The sequence below is a fragment of the Battus philenor genome, unplaced genomic scaffold (genome assembly GCF_028537555.1).
Source record: "Battus philenor isolate CCGP_79_NKW_IND1 unplaced genomic scaffold, ilBatPhil1.0.hap1 SCAF_3, whole genome shotgun sequence".
In the NCBI taxonomy this organism is placed as follows: Eukaryota; Metazoa; Arthropoda; class Insecta; order Lepidoptera; family Papilionidae; genus Battus; species Battus philenor.
In genome coordinates, this window is record NW_027181693.1 from 2,217,288 (window position 1) to 2,228,071 (window position 10,784).

General features: G+C 33.1%; 2 non-coding genes across 2 annotated transcripts; both read left to right on the forward strand.

Annotated features, from left to right (window-relative positions):
- The first annotated feature begins 4,155 nt into the window (after nt 1-4,155).
- On the forward strand, nt 4,156-4,227 carry TRNAH-GUG (transfer RNA histidin (anticodon GUG)). Its single transcript has one exon. It is a non-coding gene; the product is annotated as a tRNA-His (tRNA).
- Nucleotides 4,228-10,381: 6,154 nt separating this feature from the next.
- Nucleotides 10,382-10,453, forward strand: TRNAH-GUG (transfer RNA histidin (anticodon GUG)). The gene has a single exon. It is a non-coding gene; the product is annotated as a tRNA-His (tRNA).
- Nucleotides 10,454-10,784: the final 331 nt, after the last annotated feature.

A 10,784-nucleotide genomic window follows, 5' to 3' on the forward strand; every position in this document is an offset into this window, starting at 1 on the left:
CCCTTAACAATCTAATTGCCACCCTGTGAGACATGGGCCCACGTTGAAAGACGTTGGGTCAGAATATCACTTCAACTTCTGTGCATTTCAATTTGAGGCGCGCAGACAGCTGAAGATTACTTAATCGAGTGCTTTTATTAGATTGTTGAAAAAAAGTGTCAGGCTTCGTTTTCTCTCGTAACTCTATGGTACCTTGCAGACGAAACCTTAATCGAATGTTACGAATTCCGAGGATAGCTCGTAGAACCAACTCATCGATAATGATAGAACTTGGAGTGTCCAATCGCCTTTCCACTTACGCAAAGTGGATTTTACCATCACATAGTAGGGAACGAAGATAATAACTTTGTTTTAATTACCGGAATGTATAAAAATCTCTCCTACAATTGAGTTTCAAATGAGGGATATAAAAATGTATCTTCATAAAGTTCAAAGAAAAAATAATATCTCGAGGGTATAGCAAGTGAAGAAATTGTATATATATATATATATATATATTAGGATTAGGATTACGATTAGGATTATTAATTATTAAGATTAATACTGACTAATTAATAATAACTGTCTGCGATATTCACTAAAAACTTCTACTTCGTCTATTTTTATGCTATTTTTATTAAAAATAACCCTTATTTCAATGTGGTATCTTTTTTATTATTTGAATGGAACAGTTTTAATATTATAAAAAACTACATTTGGACTTAATTGACCTCTCGCTGCTGGGCGTTGCTAATGTCAAATGAGAATGTTGTTTTACTGTTCTAGACACGATTTATGTCGCTAATGCACACATACATAAATACCGCCCAACCTATATTGCAACTTGAGCTTGGAATAGACTTGTCTAGAATTGAAAATTAACTTGTTTAGAATTATGAACTAGATTTTTTTAAAGTATGTACGAAAATTCTTTTTAATAATTAATTAACTAATTTAGGTTTAACTTTCAAATAGTATATATATAATATAAAAAGAATAAACAACTAATATCCGTATACGTAGTTGAAATTTAAATAAAAATAAACACGGAGACAGAGTTCAAAGATATAAATAAACATGACCGAAACACGAAAATATCTTTTTATTTGTTAATCTTATATAAGGCCATTCCGATTATAGGAAAGCTATATAATAATTATTATCAAATTCTTTCTGTTTCTTGAATAACGTCAGGGTATAAACCCTATATATATAATAGCATAAGCTATGCATCACACAGTTCTCGGTGACTTTCGTTCCTGCAAAATCCTTAATATAAATAAGGCAAAACGCCAACTCCTAGCACAAAAAATGAGTTTCGTTTTTATTGTTCTTTATCTAATGTGTGGCGTGTATAGAAACTGAAGATAAAAATTTTAGAAAATATTTATAATAAAATAATCCAAGCTGTAAAATTGTAATACATTGTAAATAATAAAATAGGCCTAGACTGTAGTGATTGAGGATAGGATGAAAGATGATGGACAAAAGGAATAAAAACAAACAAGCATAATGTAATAGTGTAAATGTTAAAGAATGAAGGAAGCTAAAAATGATTGTAAATAAAAAGAGAACTGAAAAAATTATTGCCTTAAAAATTCCTGTAACCAATAAGATAGGGGTGGAAGGACAGATCCCCAAAAACGTGGGTCATAAAAAAATCTACATACACATCTGTTAATTAAAAAGATACCAGAAAATAATTATCATCCTTTTATCAATTCTCAAAACATGTGAAGATCACGCGGCTTAATTGTTAAGTTTGTTTCGAAAAAATATAATTATATCCTGTCAAGAAATATTTAATTACATCTAATCATTTAATTAATATCTATTGTTAAATTTTTTAAATCAGTTCCATTTTATAAGCTGTATTCAAAATTAATATAGTATTTTATATTGACTTTCGGTCGCAATGATTGAGCTTTAAATTTATGTCAATCTGCACTAAATGTCACTTTTAATTTACCGTCAAAATGGCGGCTACCAACCTTCGAGGCGAATTTTCGTACACACATTTACAATGTAAGCTTGTTTTGTATTTACAATTAATAGCTTATAAGTCGTTATATAGAATTCCGATAGTATGACCGTGTCTGCCGGTTTGTTTATTCAGAAGTAATTTTGTGCAGATAAATGATATATTATGACGGTTTTCGGCTCTTAATGCGCCCTTGTAAACAGTGATTGGATATTGATGTAAAAGATTTAACAAAAGAGGTTTTACACTAAGTGCGCCCTGCCCCCTTGCACCCGCGGAATCTGTAAATTCTACATGGCGGAATGTCAGGTAAAGTGCAAGTCAGGTGAAAGATTTAAAAAGGTGAATGTGAACTTGGTACATCTTATTCAAAAATCTTTTTAAAAGTTTTTTAAAAATTACGATTAATATGGAGAAGTTATTGACTTGTCGCGTTTCAATAGAATAATAAATATAATATCAATAAAACTATAAAACGAATGAATGTAACATATTTCAGAGTGATCGCTTTATACGGGTGATTAGAAATTGGTATAAAAGGCTTAAAGATTTTTGCTTTCAAATAAGCCATATATTTGAAGATTTTGCACCCATAACCAACCTTCATGTATATGAACATCGCAGCATTTTTTTAAAATTTGTTCGAAAAAAAATCGATATTATTTAAAAATGGAAGCCATCATCAACCACTAAGGAAAATGTTTTTTTGTCCTTAATTTAAGCGTTAAAACTTCAACAAGGACATGCGATCGAGGACAGACAAGTTGCGGAAATTATTCGACAGCTAATTTCTGTAGTATCACCTTTTTTACTTTAAAAAAGACGTACTTAAATAAAAAAGGAGGAACATAAAATGAAAGTATCTGCGATAATAACAACGTGACATTAATTTACTGCAAGCAGTAACTGGAATAACGAAAGCTCTCCCAGCTTCAATTAAGTGGGGATTTAAGAGTTCGTGAATTCATTTCGTTGATTGCATTCTCTTATAAACTGCATGTCATGGTGATTAATCAGTTTGCGTTATAATTATTCGTATTGAATGCGTACACAAAAGTGTGTGCATTATTTGACAGATATCAATTCAGAATGAATTAGAATAATTATTTGTTGTGATATATTTCGTACATTTATTTAAATACTTTAATATTACTTCTATTATCTGTTAGTGTCAATCCTTCTTTATCTTACTTCTGAGACCATCTTTTTTAAATAACTCATGACTATTTCTTTTAGTTTAACTCCTTATTCTCATTTATCAATCTTTAGTTATTTTAATGTATTTCATATTTCTTTCAGTTTAACTCCTTGTTCTCATTAATTAACCATTAGTTCCTTTAATGTAATTCCTATTTCTTTTAGTTTAACTTTTTATTCTCATTATTTAAACTTAGTTCTTTGAATTTAATTTCCATTTATTACAGTTTAACTCCTTATGCGCAATAATTAACTTAGTTCTCTTCTTCTTCTATTTTTTTACTTCAAATAATAATTACTTTTTTTCAACCTTTAGTTATTTTAATGTAACTACTATTTATTTTATTTTAGCTTCTGATTTTTAATTCTCAACCTTCGATTTTAACTTTGTTAATGTCATTGGATGACCCTTAATTGAGATCGTGTCCAACTGGTGGTATTGAAAATCTATGGAAGTAGCAAAAGTCTAGCAGAGAACTTTCTACGGCTGAAATGAAGATAATGATCTGTCAGTTCTTTATAATGTAACTCCTATTTATTTCAGTTTAACTCCTTATTCTTATTATGCATCTTATTGTTATTATTTAATCTTTACTTCTTTCAATGTGACTTCTAAGTGTTTCAGTTTACTTTCTTTTTCTTCAGTTTTTTGTTCTTTAAATGTAACTTCTATTTCTTTACATTGTTATTCTCCTTTTTCAATCTTTATTACAAACCGTATATGCTTTTAATTAATCTTTGTTTGTTTAGATTAGCCTTTTACTTGGTTACTTTAACTGTTACGTCTTTTATTGCAACTCTTACTTGTTTAAACCGAATAGCATGAAAATGTAACGGTAATAGCGGATCATTAAAAAAAAACTTCATGATCTGTTCGATGTTTTTGCAATCGATCGGCTGTAAGAACGCGCTACGGTGACGTATATCGGAGGTAAAAGTGCCCCAGTTTTAATTGCATTTATACCAGCTATTCAGGTACAATGTAACCAGCTCCGACAGCCGTGATCGTCTAGTGGTTAGGACCCTACGTTGTGGCCGTAGTAACCCAGGTTCGAATCCTGGTCACGGCAGCGAACAGCTGTCGCGGCGGAGCATGCTTTTTATATTTTTTCTATTGCCTTCACGCGTCGCCTTTTATATTCACTATTCAGTATTTTTATATCTATAATCGGAGTTAATAAATGAATATCTCTAGTTTGCTAACTTGACTAAATCTAGTCAAGTTAACAATAAATTTAATAATTAATTCTAAATCGATATATTTAAAGATATATCCCTGTTCTTATTAAATCATCATGCATATAGATTTTAAGTTTTTTTTTTTGTTAAGCCTAATAAAACTTCATCATTATTATCATTATTTCTGCCATATGGCGTCCACTGTAATTATTATTAAAAATATATTAAGTTGAAATTAAATTTCTAGTTTATACCTTTGACTTTTAGCGTGAACCAATTAGCACTTAATTTTTATAATTACGTAGCAATTAAATATCTAAATATAACACCAAAAATCTTTGATTTTATTTCGCTTTACGTATTATTACTTCCTCTTTTTTATTGATTCGGGGTCTTGCAGTGTAATTCTGTTACTTTTTTTGTTCTGTGCACAGTAAAGAGTATATAATTATTTTTCTTTTTTTCTTACATCATTGCATTCGTATTTATTTTTTTGTTATGTGTATCAAGTAGCGGAGCAAGGGATTTACTCTACATTACGTATACTGAATAGTTTATAATTTATATCTAGCTTAAAAATATTTTTCCTAGTGATCACACAGAGATTTAATGTCTTAACAAAAAACAACGATAAGTTACAAAATCGCATACTGTAAGATTAAGTAATAATTTTATTATATTTATTATGCTACTTATCCATCCGAAACGTGGTAGCTGAGCGGTAGAGAAGAATTTGCGATCTTATCTCACTGGTTGGATTTAAGATTTTATATATTTCACATTTTGTGAATTAATTATTTAGGATTGCCACTGCTCAGAAACAAGGTTCCTGCGATTGATTAGCAGCGTGCTCTGCGTACTGTAATACCACACTGCGGTCGCCAGCCCGTCTGCCAAGCGTGGCGATTGTGGTATAATATCTCTTCATAGATATCTGGGCTGGCCTATGCCATGCAGTAGGCGTCTATGGGCTGATACGACGACGAGAAATATTTCCATTTGATGGTTGACCCGACTTGATCTCAAAAAGAGATGTGATCATCGTATTTTGAATAAAGAATTTTAAAATTTTGAATTGAATCATTATTTTGTCACGGTAAGCTATACTCTTTTTCCTGATCATTTCCTTTTATGCCTCTTTTAACAGATGGCACTGGAGCCTAAGGTTTTGAAATGGAGACGCTTCCAACCGATTCTGCGGAAATCAACTAAAGGTTTTTTTGAAATTGTGGACGTCTTACTACTTACGTGTGTCTTAATTTATTGAAAGCAAAGATAGATTTGTTATACCACTCGTGTGCCTCAATGGTGTCATAAAAAGAAAATTAGCCGAATTTTGCGCTACGCAATATATATAGTAACGAATAGATATGAGAAAATTAGCTGTTCTCTCCGCAGGGGAGCTAAGGAAGTCCTACTGCGACTTAATTTTAAAACAACCATAATTCCTCTGTGCCGGCGTGTTGCGCTTCATTAGTGTTTATGGTTTTCAGCAGCGAAAGCATTACTCTAAAGTCATTGCTTTGACTGTTATTTATAACAGTAGTTCGTAATGCAAGTAACAATTGTAATTTTAGTCTGTGGGCAAAACGAGAAAATTGTTGGAAAATTAATATTGGTATTCTGTCTTCTGAAAACAAAACGTCCGGTAGCAAAATTCGATTTTAATTTAATTTTTTAAAAAAAAATTAGTATACGATCAAGAAAGAAACTGTCATAACTTTACAATTTGTGTGGGTTTTTTAATAATGTAACATTGGACGGTAGAACAATACGCATTCGTAATCGAAGCGTATTAAAAAGCCAAAATTGGCTCTTTGTTTTACAATCTTGTGAAAACATTATAGTCTAGTTTGAAGCAATCATTTTGCAAAAGCAAAATCCCTTTAATATAATTTAATAATATAATATTTAAAAAAGTATTCGTTGTCTTTTGATTTTGATAATAACGACACAGAAACACTGGTGAAAATCCCTAAGAACTAACGACTTACCTACATACAAAATGTAGATAGAGAACGCATAAAAAAGGTCATGAAAAAATTTCAAACACAGAGAATAGTTTTCAAGGATTCAAAAAAAGCTCTAAAACTTTATAACTAGAAATTGCTAAAATATATAACAGTTATCCCTCGTGTTATACGCGAGCTTTTATGTAATAAATTGCTTCAAAATAGCTTCCGTGAACATAGTTCTGATGAAGCTTTTAAAGTCCCCGGGCTAACAGCATCAACTTCATCAAACCAAGAAGAAAACGAAGCTTTGGTCACTTTAGATAATACGTCGCACTCGTTAAGCTTTTTTTTTCAGTTCTCGGAGTTTGTAGTCTGTGATCAATTTTTGCGACGACTCTTGCTTTACTACACATGCAGGAATAATGTCGCAATGTTCCCAAAGTCGACTATATAAAGTTCGTTGTGGTAGTGTTTCTTAACTCCTGTCCTGTTACACTTTACGCGTCAACGAGATCTTCCTTTGTTTCTTTATCGTCTCTTGTTGGCGGCCTCATTTCTGTTAACAATTGGGTGATAAGATACGTAGATTCAAATTTGGCAGCTACAATAGTATGTAACGACCCATGCCTTGGCATCTGAAAAAGCCTACCAACATTACTACTGAACTATTTTTTTCTAAAATAACCCTCGTTGTTGAGAGCCTTTCATTCTTTCTGTCTTGCGTGGGCCAGAGACATTACCAATTCGGGTGAAATGAATTTTTCAAATTTTTTTCTACGTTCTCTTTCGTTCTTCACGTTTTCTTTTATTCATTCCTTTTACGCTTCACAAGGTCTGTTTTTCTACTTATTCTTTTTTTCTAAAAACCTTACTGTTAATACTTTTTTCTGAGTAATAAGAAAGTAGAGAGAAAGTAGAGACAGAGAGTAACGACTCTGTGTTTGGCACTAATCGGTGTAACATAACTCCTGAAGATGCCCCGAGGAGGGGTGTAACACCTGTTGAGTGATTTAACGGTGGTAGTTGTGTAATTCGCACTGTTTGCCGCATGCGCATTTATCAGCGGGCTGGCGGGCGGTGCATTTTGTTGCACGACTACCACTGTATGTGCGGAAGTGGCTAAATAATAGTCCTTTTTTTACTTAGGATGGACTTCCGCAAAATATTGCCTGATTCCATTAAATACTTCATTTTAGTTTGTTCTTGACTTTTGCAAGCTCTACCCTTTTTTATTCCTGTGTCTGATTTCCTTTTGTTGCTGTCTGCACTACTTTTCTGTCAAATACTAGGAATGATGGGCCCAGGTTGTCGTCGCCCATAAAGGCGATACTTCCTTCCTCTATCTTTTCCCCTAACTCAACCTCAAGAGTAAACAAAAGTTTAGGCTAATCATCATCTTCGCCCTCCCTCCACGAAAACGACAAACAAGAACTGTAAAACTGCGCTGAACAGAGTTAAATTTGTCAAAAAATAATATAGCCTTACGAATTATTACAAGCAAATTTTCTTATAAATTTTCTAAAGTGCTTCACGATTTGATCAGGCGTTAGCGGCATCTTGAATATAAATTCAAGTTATTTTGTACTTGAAAAGAATATTTTTGTATCAATAAGCCTCTTATTATATTTTGAATTTGTAGATGTGTTTTAAATATAAAACTTTAAACTTTTTTGTTTTAAATATTAAACGTTTCATATGCAGGAGTGGTGAACTTCCGGTATCTAGGCTGCACCATAACGGATATCAACACCAGAGAAGAGGAGATCGATATCCGTATCCAGAACTCGCTGAGATGCAGTGCAGCACTTTACAAGGTTCTAGTGTCTAGGCTCAGCAGAAGTACAAAAGTCCGTATCTACAAAACCGTAATACGACCAATATTGATGTATGGCTGTGAAGCTTGGACGCTAACTTTGAAAGAAGAACAAAAACTGCTAGTGACGGAACGCAAAATCATGCGGATGATCTTGGGACCAGCGAGAATACAAGACGGATCTTGGAGGCTCCGAAAGAATGCCGAAATTGAGACTTTAGTAGTACAGCCAAATATCATTGGCGAATATAAAGCTCAACGAATCCGCTGGCTTGGTCACTTGGAGCGAATGGGATCGGATCGGAGCGTGAAGGTAGCGTACCTGGAAAAACCGAGGGGTCGAAGACCATTGGGTAGATCCAGGTATCGCTGGATCGATCGCGTTGAGGCAGACTTGCGAGAATTGAATGTCAACCAATGGCAGACAATGGCGCAAGATAGAGGCCAAGACCCACTTTAGGTCACTGAGCCAGAGGAGTAAGTAAGTTTTAAATATAAAATTATGGCACATTACTTTTCAATTCTGGTGAACGATTATGATTTTTTCAACTACGTATTTTATTTGTGATGATTATGATTTTATATGTGAATATAATTAATACATCATTTTTTGGCCCACATTTATGAGCTCTAAATCAATCGTCATCACCAATACAGATGTAAGAAGTCCACCGCTGGACTATCACTGAAATTTCCATAAGCAGAGCAAATTCAACGTCTTCAGACAACTTTAATAAAGTCATTTGTTCACCTTGTGGTTGGAACTATTATAATAAGTGCAACATAGGTCACGTTGCGCTAGTCGTGTTCCCCATTCCAGAACTTTAAGCGCAAAAGCGGTCATTCGTTTCGAGTTCTTTGTGGCGATGGTTCGCTGAGCTCTCGATTATTTTTCTTCTCCAAATCAATAAAAAAGAAGTTCTATTACCTATTCATAAATATTACTCTGTCTTTTTATTTTTCTTGTTGTGATAAACTTGTCTCTTAGTAATTGACAGCCCAGGCAGATAGAGATCTCTACTTATGACCGGAATTGATTCTTCATAGGTGTATAATCTTCTTAAAGCAACCGTAATCAAATGTCGACCTAATGCAGAGTAGTGGATACCATACATACTCAGGTTCTCTTTTTACCATAAGACCTGATTTCTTATGATGTTTTTAATTAGAATAGTTTCTTGTTCGTTTCTTAATAATCATAGGTAAAAGTATCTACTCAAAAAAAAAAAAAATAATAGTTAAATTAAATTAAAAATGTAATACGTCGAATACCGTCGGTGTCGAAACGAAACATTTAAAGATTTAGGAGAATAGACCATAAATATTTCAACCAATGCACGTACACTATCAAGGCTTAGATAACTTCAAGAAACTTGTTCTCTTATATGCAGTTTTGTTCTGCAAGAGAGTTCAAGTAATTTGTAACATATAATCGACCTAGCGCAATATTTAGCAACTTTAAATTTAATTTAAATAGATCCGTTATGTTTTTGGCAGGCTTTCTCTGTAGATCAGCAGTCACTTCTGAATATTAGATTTTTTAAACAGATAGCTATATAAGTAGTCGAATCATAAGTGCATATTAATAAAGATATTTTGAATTTCAATTTGAGCTACATTTTCGTTAGTCATCTGTTTTGGTCTTCGTAATTTCTACTTCCTGCTGGTCCTATTGGAAGTCTATAAGGAAGATTTATGTCTAGCGGTGATAGATATATTTCAGCCCATAGAGATCCACTACAAAGCTTAGGTCTCTCTCAAAGATGTCTATGGAAGGATATATCGAAATCGCCACGCATGGCAGGCGAGTTGGTGATCGCAGTGTGGTATTTATGTACGCAAAGGAAGCCGCTGTCTGTCCTATAGACACTTGTTTATGAGCAGTGGTAATCATATATAATTAATACACATAGTGTGATTTATGTAATATTGTATCCTGGGAATCGAACACGTGACATACATCTGTAAGTCTCGGTTCTCTACCGCTGAGCTAAAACTGCTCAAGGCACCGATGATTCTCATTTAGACGATTATATCGGGGTAGACATATATACTGGTATGATATTGTAAAATTTAATACGGCCTCACAATGTTACGAGATAGTCGTTTTATAAGAAAAATATTTACAATCTTCTTGTCACATTTAGAACCGTTTTATGGTTCTTATTGCATCGGTTTCAGTGCGGTGAGTTATATCGTAAGCAAAAACGGTGAAAGTGCTCCAGTTTTAAGCGCATTTGTAGCAGCTATTCGAGTACACTGTTACAAGTTCCGACAGCCGTGATCGTCTAGTGGTTAGGACCCTACGTTGTGGCCGTAGTAACCCAGGTTCGAATCCTGGTCACGGCAGCGAACAGCTGTCGCGGCGGAGCATATTTTTGATTTTTTTTTCTTCATCCACACATAATGCATATCGATATCTCACTAGAACACAATAACTTTTTATTGTAAATATTATTAAGAATACAATAAAAGTTTTAACAGCTAAATTAAAAATCATAAATACAATATCTATAGTCATGTGCGAATTCATTTGATTTAATCGAGCAAAGGCATCTGTAAATATTTTAGTTAATTATTTCTTAATCTTATTTAAACTTTTTTTTAATAAAATTAATAAATAATCAATCAAAATGGTAAAATTCGAATTTTCTATATTGTTCTTTTAGGAAATATGTGT